The 13389-nt window shown below is 42.3% G+C and overlaps 1 protein-coding gene across 4 annotated transcripts in view; it reads right to left on the bottom strand.

The window, feature by feature from the left end:
* Positions 1-13389, bottom strand: part of LOC139413348 (forkhead box protein P1-B) — a 208293-nt gene that overhangs the window by 159703 nt on the left and 35201 nt on the right. For all 4 annotated transcript variants that reach the window (XM_071160598.1, XM_071160596.1, XM_071160600.1 and 1 more), the window contains exon 2: positions 10329-10427. The gene's annotated coding sequence lies outside the window, so the exon portion shown is untranslated. The remainder of the gene's footprint in view (positions 1-10328; positions 10428-13389) is intronic.

Below are 13389 nucleotides of genomic sequence, written 5' to 3'. Positions count from 1 at the left end.
AGCAGACTCACTGGGCAGACACATTACTTAAAGGGCAACATCTCACTGAGCACGCCTCGACCTGCCCGAGGGGGGTGTTTGTGTGTCGTGAGTGTGTGTTTGTATCAAAGTGTGTATGTCCTTATATGTACTGTGTGTGTGTATGTGTCTGTGAGAGGGAGCCCTATATCCTAAGGATTCTTAGTTGTTGTTCATTTCCTGTTCAGAGACAAAATAAGCACATAAAGGCCAAACGGCGCTCTTCCCTGGCCTTCAACCACATCACAGCAGTTTTCCACACAAATGGCTAACCACAAATAATTATACAATTAAAACAATTTTCTGCGTCCATCTGATCTACTTTGCCATTAGAATGACACTAGAGCATTGAGGCCTCACTCGCTCTTTCCCTGAGCAAAACCCTATCCTCTTGATCACACAACTAGACAGAAACCTCCGCAACAGAAGAAAACGCTAACTGAGCTGTGAGGAATAGGGGGTCTATTTGTTTAGCAGGATGTTAATGAATAAAGCAGGACCCGGTGGCATTCAGTATGAACCACCGTTTTCATAGAGCCACAAGGAAATGGAGAGGTTCATTTGACTGTTGGTTTAAATTAACCTTCAGTTGCTGAGAGAAAAGGACCTGAGTGACATTACTATTTTCTAAGACAATACTCCCTTACGCTTGTCGTACTTGACATAAATTATTCATTATGACAAAGAAAAGCAGCGCTAAACAAATAAGTCATAAATTAAAGGTCAATACCGACCGGCATTGTAAGATAAATCAAATAAGAATTCATACATACATGATGATTGTGATCATTTCACAAAACAGCCACGGTTGAATATGCCTTTGTAAGCAAAACTACAGAGAAAGGGAATAGAGGAGAAATGTATTATATCCATGTCTTATCTATACTGAACAAAACTATAAACGCAACATGCAACAATACCAAAGATTTAATGAGTTACAGTTCATATGAGGAAATCAGCCAATTGAAATTCATTAGACCCTAATTTATGGATTTCACATGACTGTGCAGGGGCGCAGCCATGGATGGGCCTGGGAGGGCATAGGCCCACCCACTTGAGAGCCAGGGAGCCATTGACTGGGGAGACAGTTTTTTTCCCCACAAAAAGGCTTTATTACAGACAGAAATGTTATTAGGCCCATGAAAACGTACAGCGCATGCACATATAGGATGTCTTGTACTGGGAATAAATTAATTCTACTTTCACCCTGGTCACTTCATTTGGACTAAGAAAATACACTTGATGACACTGACAGGAAGCATTATAATCGTATAAACCAGATAGCCTATCAGGTACATGGCCTTAAGTCGGTCATTAGTCACAAAGAGGGTGTCTTGTCCTGCTCCTGAAATCTGCTCCTACACCAATATATAAGAGTTTTGACACTCTTATGTAGGTGTCATAACCAGCCATAAAATAACACAATATTTGTTACAACAGGTAACAATATGTGTCAGGACAGTGTTATTACCATATTATGGCAGGTTATGAAAAGTTATGTCAGACATTGTGACATTATGTAGTACTCGCAAGACCACATATTGAGTGTCTCGGTGGTCTTGTCTAGGTGTCAGATACATTTGTCCTCAGTCTTGATTCGGTCTTGGACAGTGAGGCCTCCTAATTTCTTCCCGAGATCAGCGCAGTAAGTAAGTTTTATTCAGTCAGTGCATGAAACAATATCCTTTATATCTATCTATATCTTTATATCTATTATAAACATGTTTGCGCAGTGGCGAACCTATAGGCCTTCAGTGTGTGACAGATTTGTGATTCTGAAAGGACAACAACCGTAATACCAGCGCACTCAAGTAGGAGGTGCACTTTTTGTAAAACACAAAGGGCCAGTGGTGTAGTGGAGGGTATACGCAGGCCAGTGGTGTAGTGGAGGGTATACAGAGGCCAGTGGTGTAGTGGAGGGTATACGCAGGGCAGTGGTGAAGTGGAGGGTATAGGCAGGTATAAGCCATATACTCACCTTTTTTTCAGTGTGCATTGCTTATACTCACGCATCCGTAGGGATTAAGAAGTATCAAAGTAGTGTAGTGGAGGTATATAAATTATCAATGATGACAGTACAATAGAGAAATCATTAGTCATTCATTAGTCATTAGTCAATCATTAGAAGTAGCCTACATAATTGCAAAGCCTTATGAAATATATATACATGCGCGCCGCACACATAGCCTAGTTTCAGCAGAATATCGTATCTCAACTGGTTTTGGCATGGAGCAGCTCACAGAAGAATGACATCGGTAACCAGTAGGGTAGGGTAGGAAAGACGTTTAAACTTATATCAACCAGTATAATCTACCAGTAAATACTAACTAAGGCAACAATGGGTATGTAAACCAGGTACTGGAAAAGTTTAGTCCGAAGTGTTGGTTAGTATGCTATTTGTGATGCGCAATTGTCATCATGTGCTGTTTGCATCAGGGCCGTAGACATGGATGGGCCTGGGTGGACAGAGGCCCACCCACTGGGGAGCCAGGCTCCGACAGGCCCACCCAATCAGATTGATGTGGTTTAAGCGTTATTGTGGACTTAGATCATCAATTGTTTGTATTTTTTCTATTTAAAAAATGTGTGATTTTGAGAGTAAAAATCTGAAAAATCTATAGGAAACCATTTTTTTTTTAAACATAGGATTTTTCGCACAGGGTGTCTACCCTTCGCTGGGCGGGCCGTTTGGGAACGTTTTGGCAAAATTAGAGTACACCCACTTCTCAATGCACCACTGCATAGGGCCGATGGAAAGACAGCAGTTACACACAGCATGATGTTAAAGGATAAGCAGTCCATAAACTCGGACATAACAAGCCAGTAGGTCCCAATCATAAGAATACTGTCACGCCCTGACCTTAGAGATCCTTTTTATGTCTCTATTTGGTTTGGTCAGGATGTGATTTAGGGTGGGTATTCTATGTTCTATTATTTGTATTTATATGTTTGGCCAGGTAGGGTTTGGCATATTTTCTAAATAAAATAATATGTACGCTCACAGCGCTGCACCTTGGTCATTCAACGGCCGTGACAGAACTTCCCACCAACAACGGACCAAGCAGCGTGGTAAGGAGGAGCAGCGTGTCCAGGATTCATGGACTTGGGAGATCCTGGATGGTACGGGACCCTGGAGGCAGGCTAGGGAGTATCGCCATCCGTGCTTAACGTGGCGAGCGTCGTACTGGTCAGGCACCGTGTTATGCGGTGGAGCGCACGGTGTCACCAGTGGGCGTGCATAGCCTGGTGCGCAACCTTCCAGCCCCCCGAATCGGCCGAGCTAGAGTGGGCATCCAGCCAGTTCGGAGGTTGCCGGCTCTGCGCATCTGGCCGCCAGTACGTCTCTACGGCCCGGGATATCCTGCGCCGGCTCTGCGCACTGTATCTCCGGTGCATCTGCACAGCCCGCATCTGCAGGGCGAAAAACCATCCAGCCAGGACGGGTTGTGCAGGCTCTACGCTCAAGACCTCCAGTGTGCCTCCATGGCCCAGTGTATCCTGTGCCTATCCCCAGAAGGACAGGGCCTCCTGTATGTCTCCCCAGCCTGGTGAGCCCTGTGGCGGCTCAACGTACCAGACTGCCCATACGTCTCCTCCTTCCAGTGATGATCCATGGCAAGAAGCCTCCAGTGATGATCCTTGGCACGAAGCCTCCAGTGATGATCCATGGCACGAAGCCTCCAGTGATGATCCATGGCACGAAGCCTCCAGTGTTGATCCATGGCACGAAGCCTCCAGTGTTGATCCATGGCACGAAGCCTCCAGTGTTGATCCATGGCACGAAGCCTCCAGTGTTGATCCATGGCACGAAGCCTCCAGTGTTGATCCATGGCACGAAGCCTCCAGTGATGATCCATGGCACGAAGCCTCCAGTGAGGAGTCATGGCACGAAGCCTACAGCGACGGTCCCCAGTCCGGACCCTCCAGCGACGGTCTCCAGTACGGAGCCTCCAGCGACAGTCTCCAGTCCGGGGCCCCCAGCGACGGTCTCCAGCCCGCGACGAGGGTCCCCGCACCCGAGGTGCCACCAAAGTGGGGTGAGCCAGTGGTGGAGCGGGGTCTGCGTCCCGCACCTGAGCCGCCACCGCGGATAGATGCCCACCCAGACCCTCCCCTATTGGTTCAGGTTTTGCGGCCGGAGTCCGCACCTTTGGGGGGGGGGGGTGTTACTGTCACGCCCTGACCTTAGAGATCCTTTTCATGTCTCTATTTGGTTTGGGAAGGTGTGATTTGGGGTGGGAAGGTGACTTTGTTTATGGCACATAGCCTTTAGCTTCACGGTTTGTTTTGTAGTGTTTATTGTTTTGTTCTGCGTCTTTTCTAAATAAAATAATATGTACGCTCACTACGCTGCACCTTGGTCCTCTTCATTCAACGGCCGTGACAAATACAAAAACACAACCATTAAGCATTTCCCAATCAAAATCTACAACTATTACTTCCCATTGCAAAAAACATTTCACATTTAGCACACAAATGAATCGGTGACCTAAAGTTAAGGGAAAATATGAAACAGACAATCATAACTTCAAACAAAAATATAAAATTCCCAGTTTATGCCACAAAACCAACTTCATAAGAGGTTTTAAAAAAAGGTTATATTTGACTCAATGTTCCATGACGTACACTAAGGTATTGTTTGAAGAATAAATGGATGCAGTTCAATGCTAGTCCCAAAAATATTGCTATCGAGTTGAAAATCACACATTGTTTGCTGCCTTCATTTGGGATGTACTGTTTCAGTTTCAATGGCTCAATATTCTGGACAAAAACAGACAAATGTAACAAAGACTGGGAATGACAATACAATCAAACTAGCAAGGGCAATGATCACAAGTTAGTCATAACGTGGCTAATAGGCTAGTGTATCTATTTATGTACCAAACAAAAAACACGGAGCCTAACATTAGCTAGATATCTAGCTAACTGCTAGGAGAATGTCATGTCATGCCAATGAATGACTGACTTTTTCCCCTCATATCGTTTTTTGGCAATACACAGCTCGAGATGCAGGTGTCATTTGGTTAGCTACCAAGAACTTGAACGACTGTTAAAAAGTTTGCATACCTCCTGCATTTGGAAATTCACTCTAGCTATCTGCTCTGATTTTAGAGCACTCGCGTCTGAGTGTGGCAAGCATTAGTTGATGTGCATAGTTGAGGGGAGAGAGAGCCTACCTTTTCATGGTTGTTTGATCAATAGGACTATAAAGTTCCCAAAAGTAAGAGGACTTCCGTGCAGTGTTGATTTTGGCATGTAACTCTTGATGGGGCAAACTCAAAAAAAAAGTTTTTATACATGCCAGCAAGGACACTAAACAATACATTAATTGCAGTATAATGGCAACAAGCCGTGCCCACAAACTGTTAGGGCTTACAGAACACTGTCCCAACAGCAGAGCTTTCTTTCCAGCACAATTGAGTGAATCCTTACCCCCGCTATAACTGGCTATCAGCGGAGACTTGTCTGGCCACGAAACAATTAATTCAGCCTCGTTTACTGCCTTTTTTTAAAACATAGTTGATATGGCTGACTTGCTTAAACAATTGTGGTTTCTACTAACAATTGAAATGTACAAACTATGGCATGAGGGAACGATGATCGGATAAAACGCATTCCGTAAGTTTGATTAAGACATTAATGAGCGAGCAACGACAGACAGTCAATATATCTATGTGCTCAGCACCTTTGAAATGTACAGCGACAGAATGCAGAACATGGGCTGCTCTAACAGTATTTTCCCTGTACGCCAAGTCAGAACCGTAGGATTAATAAAGGGGGCATATAAGCAGACAACAAAACCTCTTAGAATATTAAATGACGACATTGCTCAAAAACAGGTTATAGGCTACATGTTTTTTTATTATTTTTTTTAATTTCACCTTTATTTAACCAGATAAAGCACAGCAGTGCGACAAAAAACAAACACAGAGTTACACATGGGATAAACAAAAGTACAGTACACAATACAAAAATCTATATACAGTGTGTGCAAATAGAGTAAGGAGGTAAGGCAATAAATAGGCCATAGTAGCGAAGTAATTACAATTTAGCAAATTAACACTGGAGTGATAGATGTGCAGATGATGATGTGCAAGTAGAAATACTGGTGTTCAAAAAAGTAAATAAAAACAATATGGGGATGAGGTAGGTAGTTGGATGGGCTATTTACAGATGGGCTATGTACAGCTGCAGCGATCGGTAAGCTTCTCAGATAGCTGATGCTTAAAGTTAGTGAGGGAGATATAAGTCTCCAAATTCAGCCATTTTTGCAATTCAACAGCAGAGAACTGGAATGAAAGGCGGCCAAAAGAGGTGTTGGCTTTGGGGATGACCAGTAAGAAATTAATAGGCGAAAATAGACCAAATTATTAGAGTGAGGCACACGGGCTACTAACAGCTTACTACACAACATCCACTTAGTTTTACTTTCTTAGCTACAGTATACATATCTCCCTTACAAATTACATCATTTATGCAGCCGCATACAATACATTTTTGGACTCCGCTTGGCTAGTGATGTGCTCACTTAAACATGAAGGTGGCGCCTCTGAAAAAACACACACAGCCACTTCATTGAATAGCAGGCTACTGGTTGCTTTGCACTGCTTGCAGTTAGCCGCTGATTCCTTCCAAACAACTCATTGTTGAATTTGCGATTTCCAACTTTCCAATCTTTATGTCCAATGGCCGATGAGCACCGATATGTTTATCTATAATTTATCATCATTATTTATCTTTATAAGACAATGATTAGCCAGTAGATTGTCAACTTGATTCATGATGATGACTGCTAGCTAAGACTTTGAAAGTATGATGTTGACATGATCAGTCCAATCAAAGCTACTGTACATATAACGTGATTTGACGTCATTACATCTGTAGCCAATGACCTTGAGCCTTCTTGGAAGGGCACTTGTAATATAAAACTCTATGGCAGGACCCAAAGGGCAAAAATGTTGGATGTCTACCCTTACTAAGGACATAAACTTCACGATGACGTAGTGTCCCCATGAGTGACAGAATACTCAGCCAATCACGGAGGCGTAGAAGGCCCATTATTCCTCACTGTTTTTGGATTAGTAAAAATGTGTAACGTAGCTCTATTTTACCTCTGCATGCATTTTTTTCACTATTCGGACTGTCTAAATAATCCATGTGTTGTCCTGAAATATGAACACAGAAATACTGGACATTTTGAAGTCTTATAATGGTGGTGATTTGACAAAATTACTATAATGGTCTTGAATTGGACTCACATTTTTCTGGTTTCGGTCTTGACTCGGTCTCTGACCCCTTACCCCCTCTTGACTCTGTCTCGATTTGCTCCGGTCTTCGAGCAAATCGAGTCTCACTTTAGGTGGTCTTGAACACAACACTGATGACATGGTATGACGTGTCATTATGTGTTATGAAAAACTAGTCTTGGAGGTGTGTTTCCTAACCAATTCCGCATTTGGTTAATGATATTTGGCCCCATTAGAAGGAATGCCTATTTCACTTTCTCTAAATCCCCAGAATGAATCTAAGACAACATTTATTACAGATTTCTTGAGTTTAAGTTTTTGTCGTGGATGTTTTAGTTGCGCAGTTTTACATCTGACTAAGGTGTTTGGTGCAGTACTTCTGAAGTAAAAAAATGTGCAACGTCTGTCTCACTGTCTATGCTATTTGATAGAGAAATCACTGCAGCTGTTCACACAATGTTAGTAGGCAAATGGACACTGTCAAATCAAAATCCAACCTTAATTTACCCATGGTGAGGCACAAATATTCCAAACTCTGTTTTAGATGAGACTTTAGCTGGGCCACTCAAGGACTTTCACATTCTTGTTCTGAAACCCTTCCAGCGTTGCTTTGGCTGTATGGTTGGTGTCATTGTCCCGTTGGAACGTAAATCTTTTGCTTCAGTCTAAGGTCGTTTGCAGGTTCTCATTAAGGATTTGCCTGTATTTGGCTCCATTCATTGTTCCCTCTATCCTTACCAGTCTCCCAGCCCCTGCCGCTGAAAATTCTCCCCATAGCATGATGCTGCCACCACCACGATTCAGGTAGTGATGGTGAGCGGTACCTGGTTTTGCATTCAGGCCAAAGATATCTATTTTTGTCCTTCTGGCAGATTCTCCCATCTCAGCCAAGGAACTCGGTAGTTCTGTCAGTGTGTTCATTGGGTTCTTAGTCACCTCCCTGACCAAGATACTTCTTGCCCGGTTGCTCAGTTTGGTCGGACGGCCAGCTCTAGAGGCAGAGTCTGGTTAGCTCCATATTTTTTCAATTTACCAATGACGGAGACAACTGTGCTCTTGGAGACTTTCAACATTCTAGAAATGTTTTTATACCCATCCCCAAATATATGCCTCATCATAATTCTCTGAGATCTACGGATAGTTAATTGGATTTCATGGTATAGTTTCTGATCTGACCTACAATGTCAACAGTGTGACCTTATATAGGAAGGTGTGAAACATGTTCTCACTTTGTCATTATGGGGTATTGTGTGTAGATGGGTGGGGGGGGGGGGAAGAATCGACTTAATCCATTTTGAATTCAAGCTGCAACACAACAAAATGTGGAGTAAATCAAGGGGGATGAATACTTTAAGAAGGCACTGCATGTCAGAGCCCTCCCTCTGGGCAAGCAGATTAAGCCCTGCCCTCCTGGCTCTAGCCTGCAGATGACCCTTGACCTGGAAATCCTGCCCCTCTCCCAGTCCACCCACTGAGGACAAGGAACTCTGATAGGGACTCCTTTTCAAGAAGTTCAAGGGAAATGTGCCTCCGCCCAGGCCAGTATGCCTGGGAGGAACCCTTTTATGTTTATGGGCGATCTTGATGAGGATACACACCCATTAGGTTTCAGACATAGAGGAGGTCTGTGGTATTAGCCATGAACAAGTGCACCATCAGCACAGAGAAAGACTCAAACCATTGACCACAGAGACCACAAATGAGGCGTTAAGTAGAGTGGCACAGCAGCAGAGTGGGGCATAGAGATAGAGAGATTTACCCCTCTTCTCCTCTCATCCATACATGTGTCCGCTCTCTCTCTATCCACTCCTCCCCAAACCAGCCCATCCCCCTCATTCTTCCACTCCCTCCATTTCACATTTACATCAAAACATGTTGAATGGCCCACAATGCTTTGTCACAAAATAACAACTGTCACCTTCAGCAGAATTCATTAAATCAATGTTAATGTTGTTTTCCTTTAATGTAATTTCTGTAATTGAAATTTAATTCTCCAACAATATTTGGGAAGATTTTTAATTGACGTTTGCTGTAATTAATTGCTGGGCAGAAACCAAGGCAGAGACAGGGAGAAGTTAAAAAACGCAACCTGACAGAGATTGGGAGAGAGGAAAGGGGTACTGGCGGGGCAGGCCGGGGAGAGGGGCCTGCTGGGACGGTTTCATCATCACGGCCACCCCCCTGCTGATGGGGTAGGAGAAGGGAGGGGGAGATAGATTCTTCTTCACAGTCGGGAGATTTAATTGCACACAGATTCCATTACCTCCGCACAAATGTCACGTTCACTTCTGATCAGTGGCAAGGCAGGGCCTGGCAGTCAGCCAGACTAGAGTGCAGAAAGTGTTCAGCCAATCAGAGAACCCATGGCAGACAGAGGAGAGGGACAGGGAGACTAGAGCATGCCAAAGATGTTAAAAACAAAGGATAGTCACACACACAAAGCTGCCGATGCTACTACGACCGGTGTATCATTCAGCGAGTAAAGTGTGCAATTTTTGTTTTGATTGATATTTTTCAATGATTTTGCCAATATGACACAAGGTGGTCATGATAGTGTTTCATTTTTAATGACTATGTCATCGGTATGATGATATTCTGTAGACGTTTGTGCAAAACATGTTCTGTGTTAAAAAATGAAACGTTAGAAACCTAACCCTAAAACTGTTTCTAATTGACAAAACAAAACATTCAAGATCCATACTTGTGTAGTAATACTTTCTGCAATGCATCAACATAGTTATAAATATGTTCAACAAAGTTTCAATATGATAAACCACTTGATAAATGTACACATTCTTTTAAGTTGTTTCATTATTTAAAGTCATAATGCAATTTGGTTAAATAAAAATGGAACATTATTTGGCCTGAACAATTAACAATTCTTGAAAATAGTTTTTGAGTATCTGTTGGTATCAAGATTAACCGAATTATAATTAGATGCAAATTAGCATAATAAATTAAATCCTACTGTGCTGCAGACTAGTTCACAGATTGGCAGAGCACACACACGACATTAAAAGTAATTTTAGAGTAGATGTAGATAGAGTAAGAATGTGCTCTTACCGTGTTCACTCGTGAAGGAAAGACTGGCGCTCCATTCTTCCAATGAGAATTCAGCTTAGGTTCTTTGGAGGCGGAATCATCAGCAGTTCACAGATGACACTGTATTTAAGTATGCGAGGGACAGACAGAAGAGAAGGACAGGGGAGATAGATATATGTCTATTACAAACAGGATGTGAAAAGGTGGGGAGAGTCCCTACAGTTCACTTAACCCACATCAACCGTGAATGTGAAGAGGGAAAATTAAACGTGATCAGTTCCAACCACACATATTTTACATGAGTTATGACACACTGATTCCTGTTGTCATCTCATGACCTAAATACATATCGAGTCATGTCACTGTTTAAATCTTTACAAAGACAGATCAGTGGTGATTGCATAATGTGGTGATGATGCTGCTGATGAAAATGTCAGAGTTTAACAAAATTACAAAGTATACAACTACAGAACTCTGATTCTCATCTAACTCTGCATGTTCTCAGTGACACACTGAACTATAAACTCACACCATCATCTGTGAGCTCAGTCTCAAAATAATCTGAATTTTGAAAGGCCATTTTCTGAACACCATTCGGTCAGTTACAAAATTACATTGTGAGCGGTATACCATATTTTACGATATACCGGTATTGATACACAGACTGGTTTGGGTTTTTACTTTACCTTCTATAACGGTATTTTAATGTTTGGTTTGTTAAATGTGACACGCCGTGTGTTATGTCCATTTCTATAGTTTACTCCGCATCTTGAGTCATCTCTCTCAGCTCTCTCTCTTTGCATTCCGGTGTCCACAGACCAAGCCCCGCCCCCTGTCAAGAAGCACATTTGTTGTTCCTCGACCACAAGACACTTGCATTCAGTCTGCATGGTCAACGCAGCACATGCAACAATGTTGATGACAACAATGCTGTTTTCACTTTGCTTCTTAATATAAATCCCCTAGCGTTCTATATATACACTATTAGTTTATGTTTCTTACATCTGAAAACTGATCGTTTGTCTTTTCTTAGGCAGTTGGGCCTAAATCATGTTAGCCGCTAATGCTAATTGCTAGTTAGCTGGCTAGCTAATAAATGTACTGAGTCAGAGCAAACGTAACTAGCTATACAGCCTGATAATACCAGTGATGTGGGAGACCTAAATTAGAATGTTGTTTGTGTAACAGTATCCTCTAAATCAAAGAGGAATTACTCAAAGCATGAATATGTTAAGTACATAAAGTAGCTAAGACAAAACATTCAATGTAGCCAAATACTACATGGTCCCCTAGGAAACACTTATCAACACTTTGGCTCCTACCCTGTCACAATAACTCCTTCCTGGCATTTTTATTCGTTGTCATATCAAACAACACTGTATTCAAAGTGCCCACTATTATATTCTAACTATAGAATTAGAATAATCATTATATTTCCATGGAACCAACAGTTCACCCAAGTGTTTAGCTCTAAATGGCAAATCAAATCGCAACATTTGGTTGAAAATAAGCCCTAGATTGTTTGGCCATATCATGCAGCCCCACGTGTGGAAGCCCTATGTATGAAAATACAGATTTTTTTGTGGGGGGCGGGGGTTCAGTTGAATTGAACAGTATAAAGCAATCAGAATGGAGAAAGACCCATTGAAATCACTTAGAATGTATGTGTTGCCACCCTAGGATCACTCACTACTCAAAGCAAATTTAGAACATTTATTATTCAAAAACATAAAATACCGTCAAATACTGTCATTCTTTTATACAGTGATATCATATTTTAGCCATATCGCCCAGCCCGAGTGTGTGTGTGCATGACCATCTATGTCTTTAGGCCCATCTGTTTATGGCATGAGTGTATAATGCACTTTTGTTCTCCCACCAGAAGAACAGACCATGGAGATCCAGCTCCATTAATTGACCTTGCCTATGACAGCCAGTGTCAAAAGACTAAATATATAAAACTCTGACTCTTTCTCTGTGCAGCAGTAGTGTGTAGAGGCCCCAAACCAGACACAACAAGCCACAGGCCCGCCATCCCAACTCCTCATAATTCATGAGTGTGGAATTCAGCTAACCCCATTAACGCGGCATTGTTTCCACAGCCGGGCCACATTCCTCTGCCCGTCATCAGCCTCTGAACCCCAGATAAGACCCCTCTGATTACCCGTCTGCATGCCTGTCATTACTCCAAAAAAATATGTTGATCCCAATAGACGGCTTCACCTCTCTGAATTTATGGCTGCACCATTGGGGCTCTGCTGAAAAGAGCATTGGCTCAAAAAGGCCCTGTAAACTTTGAGACCCCGCACAGAAGGCACTCACAACAGGCTATTGAGAAAAGACTCAATAAAAAAACCATACCCCCATGCAGAATTGACAATGGCTCCAAGAAAATCTAACTGATGAGATCATCCTAAAAGTGATTCAATTCATGGTCTCATGTAAGGGATGTAAAGAAAGTGTGAGAGTAAAAGTACTTTTGAAGGTATGTAATTATACTTCACTTCGCAAATTAGCAGGAAGCACTTATTTGCTGTTTAGTTTATAGATGTGCCACTGGCTTTCCATTCAAAAAACTGAACAAACAGCCAAACACTGTATGATACAGTACAGTATCTTGAAAGTCATATTCACTGCCAAAACATCCATAAGACATATACAGTACAACAGCTAAGCTATGTTTCACTTGTGGATTTCCACACAGCAGCTGCTCAACACACAACTTTCAGCTTCAGAAGCATGTGTTTTTAATCTCCCCTTTTCACCCAAATTACAATCTTTGTCAGTTTCAAAGGGAACTAGTAACCAGCCACTTTAAAGTAGTGTGTTAATAGATACTTATTTGTGTGTCAAGTTTCCAAGCGATCTGACAACAAATTTGTGGAGGTGTTTGTTCTCCCCAGGTCCATGAAACATTGGGTAAACTGGATGGGAGCAAGGATAACCTACTTTTCCCTAGGGCTGGGCGGTATGCCGTATTTTACTATATACCGGTATTGATGCATGGACCGGTATGGGTTTTTACTTTATCTTCTAAAACGGTATTTGAATGTTTGGTTTGTTAAATGTGATATGCTGTGTG

The sequence above is a fragment of the Oncorhynchus clarkii genome, chromosome 7 (assembly GCF_045791955.1).
Source record: "Oncorhynchus clarkii lewisi isolate Uvic-CL-2024 chromosome 7, UVic_Ocla_1.0, whole genome shotgun sequence".
In the NCBI taxonomy this organism is placed as follows: Eukaryota; Metazoa; Chordata; class Actinopteri; order Salmoniformes; family Salmonidae; genus Oncorhynchus; species Oncorhynchus clarkii.
The sequence above is the reverse complement of the archived record's forward strand: the minus strand, read 5'-3'. Positions and strand labels throughout refer to the sequence as shown.